This window comes from Misgurnus anguillicaudatus, chromosome 4 (assembly GCF_027580225.2).
Source record: "Misgurnus anguillicaudatus chromosome 4, ASM2758022v2, whole genome shotgun sequence".
Taxonomy (NCBI): Eukaryota; Metazoa; Chordata; class Actinopteri; order Cypriniformes; family Cobitidae; genus Misgurnus; species Misgurnus anguillicaudatus.
In genome coordinates, this window is record NC_073340.2 from 23,255,270 (window position 1) to 23,278,037 (window position 22,768).

General features: G+C 37.3%; 1 non-coding gene across 1 annotated transcript; it reads left to right on the forward strand.

Moving 5' to 3' along the window:
- Positions 1-13,629: 13,629 nt before the first annotated feature.
- On the forward strand, positions 13,630-22,760 carry LOC129420996 (uncharacterized). Its single transcript, XR_012369278.1, has 4 exons — positions 13,630-15,023; positions 21,955-22,153; positions 22,410-22,517; positions 22,701-22,760. It is a non-coding gene; the product is annotated as an uncharacterized protein (transcript).
- Positions 22,761-22,768: the final 8 nt, after the last annotated feature.

The following is a 22,768-nucleotide window of genomic DNA, read 5'->3' on the forward strand; positions in this document are numbered from 1 at the left end:
TAAATAACATAAATTTAAATCTACGGTAATTTACCGGCAACCCAGCTGCAATACCATTGTAATTTCTACTGATTTTTTTACAGTGTACCCACAATGCAATGCTTATTACAGTAATGAACTGGAAAAGAAAATTATGGTATTTTACTGGGCATTTTGTGGTAAGTAACTGTAGAAATGACAGTTAAGTCTAACAGTGTTGATTTCTGCGTATGCACACTTTACGATCAAATCTGTGCATACTCATGCTTTATAAATGAGGCCCCTTATGTTCTGAGTCAATTGTCATTTTCAAGTCTATCAGAACATGAACTTTGAATCACATTGGTTATCTGAAAGAATCCATCAAAGATATCGGTGTTGCTTACACAATGAGGAAAATAACTCAAACCACATTGTGCTCTCGTCAAAGTAAAACTTTGCAATATTTCCAGGGAGACAATATAAGCTCTGAAGTAAGGTATTCATTCTATCATTCATCTTTTCATAATTTCGCTTTATTTAGGTATAATTTCAAACTGACAGAAAGCCAACAGAAACGCAGATGTGTACAGATATCCGCTTGTAAAGAAAGTTGTCCCAATGTAACCCAGATCTGATGTCAACTGGCTGTTTGAAATCAATGATGGATATCATTTAAAATGATTAAAGGTATTATTTTCACTGAGATGCATGGACAAGGGCCAACCTGCTGGTGGTGGGGAGGATAGAGGTGAACATCAGTGCACGCAAAAGAAATTGAGTAGGGCACTTCAAGACTCCAGTGATGATTGACTTGGTCTAAATGTAATGAATGACGTAAGTTCAAGTCTTTTGATCTCTGACCTGTGAATTTGTATAATGTGGGGTGTTGTGACCAGTACAAAACCTGTATATAACTTTCTCTCTACTGAAAAGCACAAATGGACGAAGGCAAAGATCATATTGATAAGCTGCTACGCGCTCACTCCTCCCAACAACGTCTGACAAATATTTGCATGCTCAATGTCTAGTGTGACTGTGGCTTTACTGGTAGAAATTGTGCTAAAGCTTTTATTTTGGGGAAAAACAGAACATTGTAAACCTTAAATTAATTTATGATACTTTGAGAAGATTTTCTCTCTCTTATTATTTAGTCAGTATAAAGATATCCAAAAGGATGAAATAAAGACAAAGTCAATTTTGGAAACTGCAACAAACAGGGTCCTGATTCAAATGAGTAAAAACAAATGAGTTTTACATATCTTAAGACTTTTTTGCATTTAGAAGTAGATTCTCAGAAGCATTTTCTCATGTTGAGAGAGGATTATATGGATTTTAGTAATAGCATGTTTGGTTGATTAGTCACATCCTTTATATAATCTTTTTATGTAATGTGTTCATGCTATTAACATCTTGAGATTTCAAAGAAAATATAGATATGAAAATAGCTTATTACTCCAGAAATATCAGCAAGGTGACATCAACTTGATGGGGATACTTAAAGGATTAGTTCATTTTCTTAAAAAAAATCCAGATAATTTACTCACCACCAGGTCATCCAAAATGCCGATGTCCTTCTTTGTTCAGTCAAGAAGAAATAATGTTTTTTGAGGAAAACATTCCAGGATTTTTCTCATTTTAATGGACCCCAACACATAACAGTTTTAATGCAGTTTAAAATTGCATTAAATTGTTTCAATGCAGCTTCAAAGGACTCTAAACGATCCCAAACGAGGCATAAGGGTCTTATCTAGCGAAACGATTGTCATTTTTGACAAGAAAAATAATAAATATGCACTTTTAAACCACAATTTCTCGTCTAGCTCCGGTCATGTGACCTCACGCAATACGCCATCACGTCAAGAGGTCACGGATGACGTGCGAAACTACGTCGCAGTGTTTACAAGTGTGGAGAAAGAGGACCGTTCCGACGTTGTGTATGTCGAATGATACTAATTAATGTCTTTGTGTCAGTTTATTGTTTAAAATGGTCTGCAAATGTGCGTTTCATATATGTAACACGTGACCTTTCCACGGCATTACGCAATTACGTGAGGTCGCGCTGACACGTCACCAGACCGGAGATAGACGAGTTGTTGTGATTTAAAAGTGCATATTTATTATTTTTCTTTTCAAAAATGACAATCATTTCACTAGATACGACCCTTATTCCTCGTTTGGGATCATTTAGAGTCCTTTGAAACTCTGTTAAAACTGCAATTTTAAACTGCATTAAAAATGTTAGGTGTTGGGGTCCATTAAAGTTCATTTAAATGAGAAAAATCCCGGAATGTTTTCCCCAAAAAACAATTTCTTCTCGACTGAACATAGAAAGACAACATTTTGGATGACATAGTGTTGAGTAAATTATCTGGATTTTTTTTTTAAGAAAATGGACTAATCCTTTAAACAATAACCAAGATATTACTTTTATGTGTTATGTAAGGGAACATCATTTTAGCATGTTTATAAAAAGAGAAAAGAGTTCAAAACCCAAACTCACACAATCTCACTTCAAAGTAGTCAGATTTTACATTCAAAAAGCAGAGAGATAGAAGATCAAGAGAAAGCAGCACATAGCTGAAAAGTCTGTTGTCTCTATGGACACGTCAATCCTGAAATTGGATTGGTTCATGTCCACCAGGCATACTTTGTCTAAAGGTCAGGGTTTTTTTCATTTATCAGAGCCCTTTCTACCCTAAATCCCATCTGTTAACTAAACTAGTCAACATTTGAAGTAGATCAAAAACGTTCATCAATTTTCTCCTAAGACAACAACTGGTACTGGGTTTTGTTTTTAAAGACAACTTTTAGGAAAGGTTTTGATCCACTTCAGATGTTGACTAGTGTAGTTTATCTAAGAACAGTACTAACCAAAGATGTATGTGATGGTATATTGCAAGCTTGGCACCAGGTTGAATCAAACATTCTTCAAATCCTTTAAGCTTCTCAATTAGATATTTTTCTGCAAGCTTTTAGCTTATGTTGAAAATATTTTCATTAATGACCCTCATCATGTTTTCAGCCCATATGACTTCTGTGAAATTAAAGTGGTGAATACAACCTTGTCTGTCTTTATCTGAAAACAGCATTTTAAGTTTATGTCAAGATGTTAAGTACAATTTCTTTCATTTCTTGCTTGTTTCATATCCTGTGTTCTATTTAAGAAGGAATGTCATGGGTGTCTTCAATGACATGACATGAGGGAAAGCAAATACTGACAGAATGTTTATTTTTGGCTATATGTTTTTTTAAGAGATTGAGAAATGAAGGAATCATACTGTAGGATGACCCTCCTTCCTCCCAACACATACACACTTCACAAACCATTAAAAAGCTTTCATCCTGTGCCCTCGAACCATATCAATGTTGGTTAATAGGCTGTATTTCCTGTCCCAAACAAAAGCTTGATCCACCCAAGATAATCTCAGAGTATGATGACGTGAAGAGGAATCCTGCATGTCGACCATGCACAGTGAAAGCCATTCTTTATCAAAAGTACTGTTTACACAATTTGATCTTTTTTTTGTTTCACTCCCAGATAAATTTAAATGTCCTTGTTTTGGGTGAATTTTTTATTAGCCACCTTTTAAAATAGTTATACATTGTATTGCTTATTTCATAATGCCTGTTCTTAAAAGCTAACCTGTTGCAGTTTTGGAAAGCATGTGTACGATATGTCTGGTGAAGTCATTGAACCGTGTGTGTGGCGTACATTAGGTGCATTAGGTTGAGCACATCTGCTGATGCTATCTCATCCACTTCCTGGTGCCTGAGGTCCATGCCATGTAGTTCTTCACGTCTCTTAAATTGACTACACCCTATTAGTGACTACATCAGGATCAAGAGAGATTCAATTCAGTTTTATTTATATAGCGCTTTTCACAATTGTTCATTGTTCCAAAGCAGCTTAAGAAAAAACAGAAAAAGCAAAAACAACAAAAGCATGGTAGTTTTATATATAGTTTAGAATGGAGTACTTGAAGTTACGTGATAATAATCATAGTGCTTGTGTAGGAGCCGCCTGTTTCCTTTTTTAGAGGTTGTTGCAATATCTAGTTTGGAGAGAGTGAAAGGGGACAAATGTAGAAATAAATATTATTCAGCAGTTATGGCCCTCTTGGCCAAGTGACGTTCCAAGTGTGCCAATGTTTCAAACAGCATTGGGCAGTTTTACAGTTTCTGTCACTCCTGCTGTCTGCTATATTACAATGTAAGTGTGAAGTTTTTATGTAATTTCCCAGCTTGTCTTTCTTCTGGATGTCATCTCTGGGATAATTTACAGAAATTGAAAATGTATTTTTACTTTTTGCCTTTGCAGGTTTTTTTAATTCAAATTAGTTTGCAATGTTTCTGGATTGAATGATAATTATGCATTTTATTCTAGTCTCTGTAGACCTTCAAAGCTAAAAAGTGATTAAAAATGCAATCTTCTCCTCCTTCTGGTTTTAGGTAAAAAAACTGTTCATGATAAAAATGCTGTTGTATGTATTAGTTTTTACTGTAGTAAATGTAGTGTTCACTCTCAGAAAAGAGGATAAAGACTGTTTTAATAAGGTCCGTAAACATACTGTATGTACCATGTCCCCTATACACTCTAAAAAAATTGTTGCTAAATAGCACTAAAAGCTCGTAATCATAGGGGAACCATTTTAGTGCTATATAGCACATATGAAGAACCATCGGGGGTAATATAGCACCACTAGCACCAGATATAGCACAATATGGTTCTACCCAGGTACTACATAGACCCTTTTACTGTTTGTACACAATGATGCACATTTTGGCAACGGAAGTATGGCAAGAATTAGCAGTGAAGTAACACAGACAGAGAAAGTTATTTGAAAAAGTTGACTTTATCAACTTTTTAAACACATCTACCAGATCCGTGTACTATAGTGGAGTGGATAGAAGACGTTAGCAGATGGCCAAATATAAAGTGGACAGATACAAATATACGTATATTAGTATATTATATTGGTGCAACCAAACTCAACAACCAGACATTTTGATGCTGGGAAACCGTTTTGATAAACTTTCGAAGTTGCTAACATGTTAGAACCACTGGGGAACAACACCACTTCCGGTGCCAAAATGCGTGCGCAGGCTATTTGATCATGTGGGCTGTAAAAGGGTCTATAGGTACTATATGGCACTTAAAATGGTTCCCATGTGATTACGAGCCAGAGAACCACCTTAAGTGCTATTTAGCACCGTTTGCTTTTAAAGTGTAGGTGCAAAGTCATTTTAAAAATGGTCGAAACCGCCGCAGTGACAGCTTTTAAACTTTTTTTGAGAGTTTAGAGTATTGAATCACTATATGCAATCACAAACCAGTCATAAGAGTAATTTCATTTAATTTAAATTGAGATTTATATATATATATAAAAATTTAGAACAATCAAAGTAAAATCCAAATCCTTAGCAACACATATTATACTGATTAATATTTTTTTATATATTTATGGTATGAATTTTACAAAATATCTTCATGGAACATGATCTTTACTTAACTCTTTCCCTGCCATTGACGAGTTATCTTGTCAATTAAGAAAAAAAAACATTTGCATAATAAAAACGTGTTCCTGATGAATTTTTAGATACCCAATTTATGGACAAAACTGAAGTCAAAACGTTATTTACTAATTTTAAACTCTGTGCATGTTTGATAATCGTTCTGAATCTGATCTCTAATAAAATTCCTTCTCAAAAATGCAATTATTTCAGCTTTTTACAAAAAAATGCATTTTTAAAGAAAAATACCAATATTTAAGAGTTTATAAGCAGAGTAAAAATATAGTTATGAAAGGTTTTTTCCCGTTTTGTTTGTTTATTGTTTGTTAAAAAGCAAAGAGGGTCTGTTCTTTCATTTGATATATTTGTATGTTTATATATTTTTAGAAGAAAATTTTCCTGGAAGGTGTTTTATTAAACTTTTGTGAAATTCTAGGCAACTTTTAAAAAAATGTCTGGCGGCGAGTAAATTAATATAATAATTATTTTTGGCATAAAAATCTATAATTTTGACCCATACAATGTAATGTTGGCTGTTGCTGCAGTGTGCAACTTATAACTGGTAAAACTTTTGACGTCCAGGGTCACATATGGTTAATTAATAAACTGTAATAAATATTGTAGTATACTTTTTTATTTACTATAGTAAGGTTTAAAAAACACATTCATGTTTTACTACACTTTATTATAGTAAATACTAAAGTATACAACAGTATTTTTTATGTTTTTTTTTATCTGAGTATATTACAAAAAGACATTTAAACTAAAACTGTGACCTTCAATCACACCCATTCAATGTTAATGAGCGATGTTGTTTAGCCAGCACACAAAGCCCTTTTTCTAAAGGTGCATCCTTGTCTCAAATTGCACAATATAGGAGCTAAAGATAGAAGCTCTTAAACCTGCTGCCATTGAGTTCCCTTGAGCCTCAGCAGTGTCTTCTTGGCATATAAGGGAACTTATATACGGTCACGGAGTCTCTCTCCATGGAGAATGCTTCTGATGAGTCACTCAATGCCTAGGACAGCGTGACACTTCAGGAATTATTAATGGCTGATACAGTCAAGTGTGAACCTTCTTTATCTTAGTGGATCTTAAGCGGTTTAAAAACAAGGAATGCGCTATGGGAAAATCTTGACATTTCCTTTGACGTTTCAGATCAGCAATGATGACCGTATGCTGCGCTTGAATATTAAAAAGGCTTGGAAAGAAAGACACTTTCTAATCTTTCATTTGTGTTTGAATATTCATTATATGTTATATAAAATAAAAGTAAAATAAAGTAAAACTGAAGAGCAAAGTTTCACAAAGGGCTGCAAGGCAATGTGGCAAAGTAAAATGTCATAGCTGATTCGCTGGTCTCGCTGTAATGGCTCCTTTTTGGTATCAAAAATATTTATTCAGTTTGATGTCCCGCTCAACTCCATGATGTCAAAGGGCATCCAAGTGAATGTCTGTCCACAGCCATGACATGTCTAATAAGTAAAACTTTAAGCTGAGTAAACAAAGATAAAATGTGTCAGTTAGTGTGAAATCATGCTTTGCTAAATCTGCACTTGGTCCTTTAGTTTTGGTTTACTGAGGTTGGAATGAAACTATTATATGATCGATAATCCTTTATTCTGCCCTCACACTGCAGCTTGACCCAATTTCTATTATGTTACTTATGTACTGACATTCTGGTGAATGATGTGAAGAGCTGCATTGACTATCAGTAATACAACCACTAGCAGGAAAAACATGCGAACATGGCCTTAAGTCATGCAAGGACATTAAGCATCATTGATATGGATATGTGTCTACAGCGCATAATAAATAAATTATAAGATTTCATGAATGACTGTATGAGTCATTTCATTCAATTGTTGCTTTTGTGCATGTGTTCCATGGAAGAAAAGCTTAATTTTTTTAGCAAATGAACAATTTGATTTCAGGTTTTAATTATGTTATAATTTAGAAAGACAAAATGTACTGTAGCGTGCTGCACAAAGTAAATAATCATCTTTTCAATCAATTACTCTTTCATCGGTGATGTCACTTAAATAATTCACACGCAACCATCTGTCACACTTTGATTTTGTGTATACAGCATTCATGTTGGAACAGCTCAATCATGGTGAGCTTCCCATCATGCGGGCATTGAGGGGGAATTTAGCTTTCCAAATGATGTTTCCATCTCATTTGTGGCTTTGAATAATCATGTTGGGGTGAACAGAGAGGCATTTTCGTGATTTGCTGTCCTCCCTCAGAGATGACTAATTTGTTCTCTCTTTGCATTGGTCTGTTATTGACTAATCCTGTTTGTGAATAGTAATATTTTTGGCTTATAGTTCAAGTAACCAGGACCCCAATAACCTTAAATCTGCATAAATGTTTAAGCATTTTAAAAGCAAGATGTCTTTATTTAAAAGAAATCTCATGGGATATTAAGATTTGTATGAGATTACACAGACTGTATTCTGAATTACATAATTTTTTTTCTCTGTTGACAAATTGTTTTCTCTATTAAATTGATTTATTTAAATTTACTACTTGCATCAAATGCCAAATGTGCCTTTAGTTTGACTAGCTGCTGAATGGCAATAGTTTTTATTCCCCACATAAAATACATGGTATCTATTCTAATCATTGCTGTCAGTTATTAACTCCAGTACATATAGTCACGTAAAGTCACGTAAGTGACATCCTAATGCAAACACCTAATCCTTATGCATATACGTGACAGTGACACGTAAATAGAAATGCGTGAGAAAAAACATGTAAGTGCCAAAACTGGTATTGCAATCACAAAACTTGTGGCTAAAACTGGTACTGCAACCACACAACTGGTGGCCAATAGACTACATGACAACATAAACATCAGTTGAGGGCTGCAACTCCACTTTTTAAATGACAATATCCTGGTCAGACCACTGTTGTCAGTGATATAAGTATTTGAAATGAAAATGATTTCTTAAAGTTGCGGTGTGTAAATTGTAGTGGTATCTAGTGGTGAGGTTGCGAATTGCAACCAACGGCTCAGTCCACTGCTCACCTCTTGCTTTTGAAACACATAAGAGAAGCTACGATAGCCGCCACTGGTCAAACATCTCATCGTTGGAGACAACTTAGTAAAAAAGTTTGGTCTGTTAAAGGTTCAGTGTGTAAATTTTAGAGGCATCTAGTGGTGAGGTTGCGAATTGCAACCAACGGCTCAGTCCACTGCTCACCTCTTGCTTTTGAAACACATAGAGAAGCTACGGTAGCCGCCATCGGACAAACATGTCATTGTTGGAGACAGCTTAGCAAAAAAGTTTGTCCATTAAGGGCTTCTGTAGAAACATGGCTGCACAAAATGGCGGCTTCCATATAAGGGGACCCTCTGTGTATGTAGATAAAACATCTCATTCTAAGGCAATAAACACATAACGGTTCACTATGAAAGGTCTTAATACACCCCTGATAATTTAGTTATGTATATTATTTTGCATTTTTTTCAAGAGATCCTTCTAAAAATTACACACTGCACCTTTAAGGGCTTCTGTAGAAACATGGCTGCACAAAATGGGGCTTCCATGTAAGAGGACCCTCTATGAATGTAGATAAAAACGTCTCATTCTAAGGCAGGGGTGCCCAACCCTGTTCCTGGAGGGCTACCATCCTGCAGATTTTAGCTTTAACCCCAATCAAACACAGCTGAAGCAGCTAATCAAGGTGTTCAAGATTGCTTGATAATTACAGACAGGTGTGTTGGAGCTGGGTTGGAACTGAAGTCTGCAGGCAGGTAGCCCTCCAGGAGCAGGGTTGGGCACCCCTGTTCTAAGGCAATAAACACATAATGGTTCATTATGAAAGGTCTTTATACACCCCTGATAATTTAGTTTTGTATATTATTTTACATTTCTGTCAAGAGATCCTTCTAAAAATTACACACTTCACCTTTATTGTCTAGTGACATCAGTGGCGAACCGTGGGTACTTCAGCTGGGCCTTCAAAATATGCAATGAAGTGCAAATGCCTCTCCATCCATAATACTAGGCTATTCGTATTTCGTTAAATCATACAGTGAATGTGTTAAATATCTGAGCACGCAAAGTTATATTACAGAATGGGCATGTCTGCCTTTAAATGCAGTTTTAAAGTTTAAAATTATTTTAATCTAACTGATAAACACAAATACAGATTCTGCTGCTCTGTAATGACAGGGGCTCTGTAAATTTGCATTTAACAAGCTTAAATTAAGTTCTTTAATTTGTTTTTTTATTTTTTGGAAATATATATTTAGCTGTAGGATACCTTGTTAATCTTTTTCATAAGGGGAAATATAGCACCCTGCGTTCTCAGTGCACCTCCTTGTGGCTTATAACTGTTGTCGGGTATAGCGAGGTAAAAAATATTTGAATGTTTTCGCATTCTCTCAGATTTAGTTAGGAAATGATATTGTCTGTAATTCGGCGTCGTCTGTCAGTCATTACTATCCTCGCGTAACAAGTGAAACTGTCAGGAAGTAAAAGTATAATTGAACCCATTATTTTTCTCGTGTTCGCGTCATATGCAGGCTCCTCTGCACGCGCTTCTCCCAGCTGTGCTCTTCACGAGTACGCGCTTAAGTTATTTCGTTTTTACCTCAGCCCTATCAAGCTAGCCACAACGTCAATCACGTTTTCCGCCATTTACCTCAACCACTCTCACCGCAGAAATTCGGGCCATTAGACTGTATTAATATTAACGGTCTATGATCTTCGTCTTTTCGTGTTTTATGGCAGCTCGCATCCAGTTTGTTGCATGATTAGGACTTCATGAAGGCTTACAATGTTTTGTTTTTTGCCCGCCCACTGGAAATCAAAACGTGATTGGTCGATTTGCCCGTCACTCTTCACACCAAAACACATAGCTTGGCCTTCCCTGGGATTCATGAAGTCCTAACCAATGGATGAGCCAGATAACCGGGCCTTAATAGAGACAGACGATTCTGATTGGATTAGATGTTTTCATGACATGAACCTGACAGTAAGCTTAACGTTAGAACATAGATGAGAGAAAATATATTACATGTATTGTATTAAATTGAATTAAATAGAAATAAAAAAATGTAAAAACATATTTTTATTGAATATTATTTATTTGTATTATTATAATAAAAAATATTTTTATAAATTTTTTAGGCCTTCTCTGAAGGCGTAGAAGGCCCTGAAGGTTCCCCACTGAGTGACATATCAGGGCCATTTTATGGTTAATTGATATAAATTTCTTACATACTGTTTTCTTTAATGCTTCCCATTTACTTTCAATGGGTAACGTCATGCATTGCCGAACTGAATTGTGGATCCGTCGGCGCTGCGTCACTGCCGTTTCTTGCGGAAGAAGTTGAACATTTCTCACGCTGAGTCCCAATTCGCCTACTTGTACTACGACCTAAAAGTATGTACTGTTTTTGTGAGGAAAACGTACATACTTTTGAGTGTGTAGCAAAATAGTATGCACGTTCTGGGACATACTCCGATGACGTCATGCAACGTGAACGATAACGTGGTTGCCTTTTCTATTCCCATCTTTTTTCTCATTGTTTTTTTTTCACAATACATTTTACAATGTGTTCTACCAAGTTGAGGAGTGAAGCACAGCACTCACAAACGCAGGTCGTTTGGGATGCGGGTGGTTCTGACGTTCATGTGCAATGTGTGTAACGAAAGCTACTTATTAAGTGTAAATAATGTTAACGTATTATATTTAATTTTATACTTATGTATATAACTCAAAAATACCCGGCTGAAAATGAACCATGCTTTTACTATAGTAAAAATGTAGTAACCATGCTTCTTTCGTTGGACTAATAAGGTTAACATTTGTACAGCCACAGTATTACTACAAATAAGCAATATGGTCAGTGTGGTTAAGCTCCTCCCTCCCGCACGCATTGGGTTGTGGGCAATATAAGCCGTCAGAGTGTGCATTGATCTGCACTTCGAATTCTAACCGGAAATAGTAGACCATCCGGGTATCTTTGGGATACTCATTTCAACATACTACGATTTGGGACGTACTAGTTTCGAATACTAATTAGGACGGATAGTATGTGAATTGGGACTCAGCATCAACTTTTCAAGCGGCGTGTTTCAGCCAATCAGACCGCCTTATGCAAATAACCTAGGCAGAGCCAGCCAATTACGTTTATGGAAGACCGGCGCATGTGTAGCGGCCACTGTGATGGCTGTTGGCAACGCTTCAGACAAGCCTTCCGTCAAGCGTTAACGCTTACGCCCCATGTGAATGTACCGTTAGACTCACAAATTTGCGTGACTATAGGTACATAATTTCATGATACAGGGTTGAAATAACAATGTCAGTTCCCAAAAACTAATCACATACTTTTAATTGGCTGTGGGGAAAGCCAGGATGATTCTTACCAACAGTAAACCGCTTCCTCTTAAGTTAAGTAATCTTCACCGAAGGGCAGGTTGAGCTCACATTCTGTATTCTCATCATTCCACATCTAGAAAACGGCACATACAGCGTACAGTTGCATAAGAAACGCCAGCATTGCTGGCCATCAGCATACAGTTTGTCATGATTTGGATGCTGCTCATGTTCCCCTGCGTTGAAAATTTTATTTTTGTTGTTGTTTATATGTCTATGTGCTGTTTTTAATATGCTTTAACACAAGCCATATGTGTAAATTCACCATTATTGCTGAGTATTTTCTCCATAAAATTGCAGTTTTTCATTGCAGTCTCATAACTCAAAGCAGGTCTTTAAAATTGCCTTGGTTTCCTACGTCACAAACATGCAACCATGCCAACACATTTGTAAAAGTGGATCAGGCAGTCTGATATGGATGCATAGACTCGGTGCTGAAACGTTTGCATCACTGCTGCTTCAGTTCTAATTCTGTAACACAATCATGCTCTGCTCACACATGCAGGGTAAATGTTATGTTGTATAACTTGTTTACATCAGCAATGAAAAAAAAAATGTGCTGCAAAGCCGCAACTCACGTATATGCATTGTAAAACCATCAGCTACGGAACTGCAGAATATGGCATCTATGTATATCTATGGTCCGAGATGGTATGATATACTAAATGAGGCAAGGGTTTAGAGTTATATTCAAGCTATTTTAAGCAGTGCCGGCTCGTGACTGCTCATCCGAGGGGCGTGAATTCAAAATAAGTGTTCAGAGTGTCATGTGTGGTTCCTTTTTTCAAAATATGTTTTCTGCGCATCGAGAGATCCTGTGTGCATCACGTGTTTTGTCAAAATAAGTGCCTGCTGCACACGCTTAAAAACCGTTTATGATAAAATTCAATTCAATTCAATTTTATTTATATAGCGCTTTTCACAATTTGGTAATTGTATCAAAGCAGCTTTACATAATAGATGCAGTGAAAAGCCAGAAAATCGACAGATAGCACAACATAATACACGATAGCACAAGCAGCTAAATTTGCTGCGGCTATAAATCAACATTATAAGCGAACGTATTACTAATGTAACGTATAGAAGTTAAGCCCAAGAAGGCTGCCTCCTTGGGTTGAAAAACCCCCTAGGAGAAAAAAACCCCAGATTTTTAGCTGGGGAAGTAAAAAAAAGTCCTAGGAGGGAAAAAACCCTTGGGATATATATATATATATATATATATATATATACATTGAGACGGATAAGGAGATTAAGCGGATATTAAGCGGGTTCTGCCGGTGGTCATTGGTCAGGCATCGGCTGGACATCACGAGAATATGGCATCTATGTACATACGTTCAAAAAATACACACAAGACACTCCCTAACACTAAACTCTGAATACGCATGAGATTATGCGAGTATCTGGCAAATGCGAGCGTCTCTTTTATTATAAACCCTTTAGGTCCATCTGCAGCAGACACTTATTTTGACAAGACACTTGATGCACACTCGACGCAATTTTAAGATATTGATTACAGAAAAACACTTTTAGATATGTTATTTTGATGTTCAAAGATGAGTTTTAAGGGATAAAATTTACGACTACATGGAGACTTTAGCTGGATAACCAGCTTTTGCTGTACAGCACGTAAATCTATGATCTACGGTCTAAGCTGGTATTTTCACCACAGTTTAAGAAATACAAAACAGTTTGTATACCCTGCCATTCAAAATTTTAGGGTCGTTCATTGTTCATTGGATCCATGGGAATTATGTTGTGCCTAAGAAAATCCCAAATTATGAAAATCTGACTTTTTTGTTTAAATTCTATAATTGGGCCTCCAGTGCTTCTATCAACCTAGAAAATGTGAAAAAGATCAACCCAGTAACTTAGTTTTGGTAAATTATTAACTGCAAGCATGTGAAAAAATAGGTCATTGAAATTTGGCTCCTATTGTAATGTCAGAAGGGGATAATACCGCCCCTTAATCTGCATTATCCAACCACGGCACTGCCAGCTGCATTTACACACCAAAAAATGCTTACACCAACAAAGTTGCAATTTTATCATGTTATAATAAACTATCTATATGGTTTTTTAAAGTAAAACTTCACATAAACACATAAGCATAGTAAAAGTAGCTGCACTTTGGCTAGAATTTGTAAAAATATACTCTTGGCATTTTATCAAATGGCTTTGTAAAGTCTCTGGTATGCTTTGTAAACAGTATTTAAAAAGTCATGTATACTGCTGGCCTAATATTTTGTCCGTTTTTAATTAAATAAATGAATATGCCTGCACTATTTTTCCCACAATTTTATACACTCAGACTTTCACGTCAGAATAAAATCACGATATAAAGATTTCAGTCAACGGTCGTGTCTATCCGTACGAAAAGTCCTTCACTACTACAATGACTGATGAGAGTCTGCGAAGTTTAATCTGCGCTTACACACAAGGTCCTGCAGGTTTCTACAGTGAACCCCACACAAGAGCAAAATAAAATAGGCAGCGTGACTCAAAGACACCCAATTTTCTGTGTGAGAGGCTTAGGGAGCCTCTGCAATTTCAACAGTCAAAACATACAGCATGCCCCCCCCCCCCATAAACACTCATTCGTTCTGCCTGCGGAAAAGTAACCGGAGGCATTTCTGAGTATTTGATTTGGCATGGTTCCGTGTTCACAAAGGATTTCGCTACGCATAAAAATAAGCGGATGGCAATAAATATCTGGTATTCAGGAAAAACAAAAACAATGAAAATGACACGAGTGCACGTTTCATTGGGAACAATTAACAACCGTGGACATAGTGGGGTGTTTGTGATATCAGAGGACTAACTATAATAGCAACGCTGGTGTTATGACCCATGCTTGATTAGTGGTGCATGCCGGCCAATTCTCAATCTCAGCGTGCTGTTTTAGAGTCACTATCCCCTGTGAATCAACTCGGAGGTCATTCAAGGTCTGTGAAAGGATGAAAGAAATGGATGTCATTTATAATACACCAAATTGACTGCCTCTGGTTTTTCACATCAGGGTGATCCCATTAATCTGTCACCTCTCTATGTTGTGCTCCAGCTCTGTTTAAAGTGGAAGAGAGGTGGGTGAGAAATACTGGAAGCATCAGTAAAGGCATGCAGCATCCCGATGATGGAGAGAAAGAGAACATCAGGTACCACATTTCCTGGGTCAGGCTTTCTTTGACCTTTAAGCTGCTGTTGTTATGATAACATGATGAAAGATCCAGGTGATTTATTGATTGAGACACCACACTTCCTGACAAAGAACCTGTTCGGAACGTATATTACAGGTATGCTATTGTAAATCTACTGTAAAAGGACTTTTAACCAAGGGATGCTGATTCAGAAATACAACTTAAGGAGTGCATCAGCGTTTCTTATGCCAGTGGTTCCCAAACTTTTTCAGCATGCGCCCCCCCTTGTGTACGGTGCATTCCTTCGCGGTCCCTCAAAGAAAATTTGTGACAAAAAACTGTTCTAAAACTCAACATTTGAATAAAAAACATTAAATTTTACAAAAAAGTAGTGCTTTGGTTAGTAGCCTTATTTTTTTAGGTTTAATTACACAGAATTCATGAAAAGTCGCCTGAAAAGTCCGCTCCCCTTCTCACTCTCATAATGGGAGAGGGAGGGTGTTACTGCGCCGAGTCGAAGTACTCCCAAAAGTGCTATTACGCCATAAAATATAGTTCCTCTTTTAAATCCCTTAGAAAAGCGTTACGTTTTATTTTGTACCACCAAACTTGCTCGTATAACTACTCGTCTTAAATAGGAAAAACGTTGATGTGTTTGGTCACTTCTAACTTTATCTCTAAATGGTACCATTGAATGAATGGGGCTAAGCTAAATGCTATCGAAGAGTCGCAGCGCGCTCCAGCGCTTACGTGCACGCACACAGATGATAGAGAGATGAATCAACAATTCTTAGTTAAGGTAATAACATATTTTAATATTGAAAATGAGTAGACTATTCCTTTAACAGCAAACTCTTGCGTAACATATATTTTGAAATTACGAAACACACAGATGACGGGCTACATACATGTTGTGACGTACTTCGCATCATACGCCCTCGAAAAAATAAATCACTGGCCACCACTGGGCTGTAGGCTTTTGGACTAGTTTTCAATGGCCATTTAGCTGGATTTGATATGTGGATCTGGCAACCCTGCATTTTACTATTGTTTTGTGAGCTGATCTTGCAAATACGATAAAGCGTCACATTTTCGTTCACGTGTTTGAGGTATCTGGCCAATCCCACTGCACTAGATAGCTGGCCAATCAGAGCACACTGTGCTTTTTATAACAATGAGGTTTGTAGCAGGGCCGTAGCCAGAATTTTATTTTTGGGGGGTCTTATCTTAAAATGAGGTGGCAACTTGTATATATATTTAAGTTTATATAAGTTACGTACAACAACACGTGACATGAGCTAATCCAATCAAGTTTGAAAATAGCTGCATTTTACCACACAGCATTTTGATTGGTCAATCTATCAATCAGACTAAGAAATCAACAATCTTATTTTATTTTAAGCAATTTGAAATCTGAGGGGGCCGGACATGGAAATGAGGGGACCAAGGCCCACCCAGGCCCACTCGTGGCTACGCCCCTGGTTTGTAGAAATCATTGTGTTTCAGAAAGGCAGGGCAGAGGAGCAACATTACTGTATGGTATGTGGAAAATACTTTTATAACTTTACAACACGTTAAAACTTTGCATTACAACAAATACACTAAATAAATGAATACCTCTCAGATCATGTTTCGGGATGATTACAGGCTCACTCTGTTTTCAGTCATGTCTTTTGCTTATTTCAATAATAGATGTACTGTTTATGTATGCATCAAAGCTGTACTCAAGCCTACCAACATGCTTAAACATAATTACTGTAGGGAAATAGCTCTCACTCTGTCTAGACCCTTTCAATTATTGATTACTATTGACTTAAATTGTGACCTGAATGAATATCAGAGCTTTACTAAAAGCTACCATTGGTTTTTAAGAATGCATAAATAATAATCTGTATTAAACTTTCAAATGGTGCTAGAGGGCAGTATGGTGTAAGGTTATGCATAGCACACAGCCATTAATACTAACATTGTGTTCTCTCTTACTTACTCGCACTCGCATCTTCTTTCCTTCCTTCCTTCCTTCCTTTAAATCTCTTTAAGCTTTTCCTTTTACGATCTTGTAAAGAACCAGGAAAATGTGTTATTGTAAACAAACAAGGTTTGAAAACAAGACACACCTGGCTTACAATCTTATGAAGCTAGTAGTATTCCAGTAGAGTTAAGATTGAAGATTAAAGTGTTGTATGAGTCAAGATCTACCTGTTAAAAATGTATAAAGATTTGCTGTACAGTAGCTCAAATGGTAGGGCACTGTGTTAGCATCACAAAGGTCATGTGTTGAACACATATGCTGATTAAAAATTTATAGATTGAATGCACTGTATAAGTTGCTTTTGGTAAAATTGTCTACCAAATGTCTAAATTGTTAATAGCCATGTCATAAACTGTGCTCACATTTGTCAGCATTAAAAAATGAGAGATTTTTATATCAACAAATGTATCCAAAAGCAAGTTGAAATGCAATGAATGTTCAGCTTGCCTCAAAACCTAACAATGTCTCATTTATGTATTTCTCACTCTTAGAAATGTTTTTTAATGCGAACTCTCTGAAGTGACTGTGAAACCAAAGCAGCAGACAGTGCCGAAATATAACACCATAGTTCAAAGCAATTATTAAGTGAAGTACACATGAACAAAAACACTTGTGTGGCTATATAGACTTTTAAAGGAACAATTTGCCTCAAACTAAAAATGTATTCATTGCCTTTTCATGGAACACAAATGGTACTTTTATAGACTAGCACAGCCACTTTTCTATATGCAGTATAATGAAACAGAACAAGGTCTGAGTTTGTCAGACGTCAAATGACTAAAGGCATAATAACTATAAAAAGTATATGAAGTCATACTTAAATTGCTTTCCGTAAGGTGAACTGAAATTTAAGTCATTATTACCGTGAAAATCTTGTTTTCCGTCATAGCATTTATAAGACCAGTTCAAATTCTTGTTCAAAACATTTAAAAAAATCCACATGTATGAAGCTGTAAATCATAATTGTAAAGTTTTACAGCTCCTGTCCCCATTCACCTTTATTTGTCTTTGCTGAATTAGTTAATGGTGCATTAGACACTTATACAGTTTCGGGGTAAAAACTACAATCAGCATATCCATCGTCCTGACAGAAAGCATAGTGAAACACTCCATCAAAGTCATAACTACATATGACCCCTCTTGACTTTACTTGTACCTAAAAAAAAAACACTGCGAGCATGAGGTGATTTCCTGCCGTCAGTCAAAGTATCGTACAGCAAACCAGATGGCAGCTGGCCAAGCACTTCTTAACCAGACAAACTACCACATGCGCAATAAATCCAAGACAGGAGATGGATGTTGTGTATTTGCTGTAGTGAGTGAAGGTTTTTCTGATCCTCCCAATGTCAAGTTTGACAGCTTGGAGATGTTTACAGACACTGCGTCTCTATGCTTATTGCTTTTTGTTGGGAGAGTAAAATGTTATACAGCTTTCCTTAAGTTTAAACAGTTGACCAGACAACCATACTAATATTTTTGAAACCTTAACAAATGCTAATACATTTAATTGTTGTACATTTATGTATGCAACGCTATCTCATGGCAATTCGTACGTATTTTACGACGGGGCCAATTCGTATTCATTCGTACGACTACATTTGTACATTTTTAATCGGTTTGCTTTTGCCCTGTGATGTTACAGTACATTCACACGGGGCAAAAGCATTAATGCTTGACGGAAGGCTTGTCTAAAGCGTTGCCAACAGCCAATCACAGTGGCCGTAACACATGCTCCTGTCTTGCATAAACGTAATTGGCTGGCTCGCGCTAGGTTATTTGCATAAGGCGATCTGATTGGCTGACACACGCGTTGGTGCTTGAAAAGTTGAGAAATGTTTAACTTCAATGGCAATGGCAGACGTTGATGGATCCAGAATTCAGTCGGCAACGCATGACGTCACCCATTAAAAGTAAATGAGAAGCGTTAATGCTTAGGGCCGATTCACACCGGCTGCATGGCGTATCTGTTGCATGTCAGCTGCGTGGCGGCTGCGTCGCGTTTTCTGTGTCTGTACATACCAGAATCGTGCCTGACTCACCGCTGACGCGCTGCTGTTGCTATAGGTGACATATATTTTGTCTGGAAACGCTTCCAAGACGCTTGCGTGTGGCGTGAAAAATAGGCGTCGGTCCTATTCCTAGCATGCACGCGTTTTCGTATCGGCTCGAGCCGCGCTTGAGACGTGCGTGTCATGCAGGTGGTGTGAACTGTCAAACCTGCTAACATGGGAGCCTAAATAAAAACGGACACGCCACGCAGCTGAGAAGCACACGCCACGCAGCTGGTGTGAATCGGCCCTTACACCCTCTGTGTGAATGTACCGTTAGGGTTAGGGATTTGTCACTTCATACGAATTTATATGACTCGTAAAATATGTACAAATTCTTGTAATCGGTATGTGTTTCATGGGAATCAAACCTATGATCTTTTGCACTGCTGCTAGCACAATGAACTACAAGAACACAACAATAGTGTTACAGGCGATAAAACTAAATAATGAATGAATAAAAAGTTTATAAAAAAATTATGTTTCCATTAACAACCACTATACATCCAATTAAATTTCTGAAAACATGTATAGTGTTACTTGTATTGTCTTGCTATATTATTTACAGTTTATAGGAAGATTACTTACATTTTGCCATAGACTTAGTGTCCGTAGTGTCCATGACGTCACCATAGGTTTGTGAAGAGCTTTTTGAAGCCAATAGTTGGCGAAACCTGACGTCCACAACTTGGCATCTTGGTATCACCGTGCATCATTTGCGGATAAAAGAAAATAGGCAAAGAGGCGGGATGTGGGTGGAGCTAAGGTGCCTGGTTGCTTAAACAACGCCCGTTTAAGTCGACGGTATTGACAGCAGCGGCAGTTCACCTGTCACTCTAATTAAGGCTTAATATAATTTAAATAGATTTTTTTTAAATCACCCATCCCCACATTCATGAAGGGCAAAATAAGCCATATAGACCACTTTTTGTACCAGTCAGTAAACATATTTATTTCTGCTGTAAAGTTGGGCTTTTAACAGGGGGGTGTCTATGGGATTGAGTCACTTCAACTGTAACATTCTTACATTCTTTTTCTGCTAAAAGTTCAACCACATAACAGTATAAACCACAGCTTATCAGATTTGTTTGATCTGTTGGGTTTAAGCTAAAAGCATCGTGGAACAGCCGGATTCACTGATTGATAGACTGATGGACAGACCCATGTTTGACCGACCTGTGATCTGTCAGATCCCACATAGCCTTCGATTGCTAATATTACATCAAGTTTAAACTGTATAGTTTATGGCATCTGGACCAACAACTGTCTAGATTTCTGCACACATTTATTGAGTTACGGGGTATAACAGAGATACTCAGACAAGAAAGCCAACTTTGGCTTTCGCTTCATGTCTCAGTCAATTTCTTTATTCACTGTTATTATAATTATGCAGCTCCTTCGTCCAGCCAGACACACAAGCTGAGCTCTTTATTTACTGTTTGTCATGTTCATGAGATTGAATTGAAACTCTATCCGTATATGCTTTTTCCATCAATTTGGGGTCAAACAAAACCCATGTCTAAATGGTGTCTTCCATTAAATATGTGATCATGTAAGTAAAATCCTAAAGTCTCATAACCTAATAATGAGATTAGGAGCATCAAAGTTTGATTTTAATCAATCAGTAACCTTAATTTCAATCTTTGACATGGCCTTACTTAGTCAAAATGTTGTATTTAACAGTTGCATTATGTATAGGATAATTTTATATAAATGACTTTATATATGTTTTTTTACAGAGTAAGTCACATATGTGATTCTCAAAATCAATCTTCTGGTTTAAGAATGAGAATTCTGTCTAAACAGCTTCTTCGACATGAGGTTACATCGATATTTACTCTGGCACTTTCGGTGAGCAACAGCTAATTTGCTCAAGAGCAAAATGATTGACCTGCATCCATCTAATGACCGCCCCGGGTTGCGAAGGTGAATAACCTGAGCCAAAATGTGCTCAATACCAGCCTGAAATGCTCGAGCTGATGCTGATGTTTGCCTTGTGTACCAGACCATATTATCGACTTTCCAACCTCATTTTCAGTTCTTTAAATCAACACGGCCACCTGATAAACCCGGTTATATTAAAGTTAGCGATATGGCTTCAAGATCACACTCCTGTAGCTGACTCAAGAGACTTACTCCTGTATGAATATTTTTAGCTGATTCGCCAAATTATAATTCCTCACTGTCCTACCTGCGTTCATTTAGTTGTTTTTCAGAAGACTTGAATTGATGACGTTAAATCCTAATGTGTTATTTCATAAGCCCATCCCTATTGATTGCATCGAAGCTCTTTTGACATATTTTTAAATGAGTGTTGCGGCTTTTGCTCTGACCTTCCACCAGCTCGTGGTTTCCCGTTAATTGAGAGCGTACAGATTTGAAGAAAGCCATCATGAATTTTTCTCACTCACTGAATGACACACGGATGCAAATGCGTCACGCAAACATCAGCAGATGAGATTCTTCGTTCGTTCACCTCCTCCAATGAGGGAAAAGTTGCGATAGAATAAAATGCTCGAGAAGAAGAAGATTTATTACTTCATAAAACGGTGAATCCAGTCAAAGGTGGGAGCATTCTGTATAAAGGTCATTTTAAATCCAACTCGCACACATACAGCCCTCTGTGAACGGGTAACATATCTTTGTGAAAACCGAACAAGGCTGGCCTTCTTTCATAAATGTGCCAAAACTCCCCGTTATGTATTAAGTACATGAGAATGGTCGTTCGGCTTTGACAGGGCATTATTTTGCAGAACGACCTTCGAGATAAAAAACTGTCATTAATTATTGCTGACTTGTTATATGTTAGGGGTGTTTAACAAGTAAGCTGACTTTGGAAACAGCTCTGACTGTTTCTCTTTGTCAACAGTCGGTCTGTGCTGATTATGGGAATTCAACACTGTAACGTGTTTACTTTGGAAGAAGAAAATGAAGAAAATGTTGATTGCATGGCTAACGGGAAAAGGAAGGAAGGAGATGCTAAATTGCCTCTGCTGAAAACATTTACCTTAAACCTGTTTGCTTGAACCGCCTGTGGATTTTCCGTTGTAACGTGACAGCTTGTTATGGTACGTTATGTTTTATCACTCTTTGCAATTTGGATGGACACGAAAACAAATATTTCATTTACATCTCTGTGAGTGACAGTTTGCAAGATGAATGAATAGGGCTCAGGTAGTACCTTATTAGTCATTCACAAATAACAAGCGCACACACATTTTCAAAATGCCTCAGTACCCCCCTCCCTTAACCCCCACAACCAATCACTGTCTTCTTTTTCGCTCCATTCCCCTCTCCCTCTTCACCCCACCCACTCCGTTCTAGTGCGCGAGTTCTCTCTCTCTCTCCTCACCCCTCGCAGGCACGCGCTCTGTCAGTGGAGAAGAGGGCTTCAAAATCCTGCTGTATAGCTCAAAGTGACCGCCACCTTGGGTATAGTAATTTAAGAGGATTGTGTCCTTTTTCTTCCTTTGTATCACTTGTTTGATCTGCACCTGTAAGGGATTTTTAGTACCTGCTGCTCAGATCTGAGATACAGTATAAAGAGTGTTCTGCTGAAGTTTTTTTCTTGCACCTGCCTATGACTCATTTTGAATGATTTTTCATGATTGACAGGCTGACACACGACAAAGGGCTGTTTTCTGCGTACAAGGATTTCTTGGAGGACAATGTTGTTGAAAACC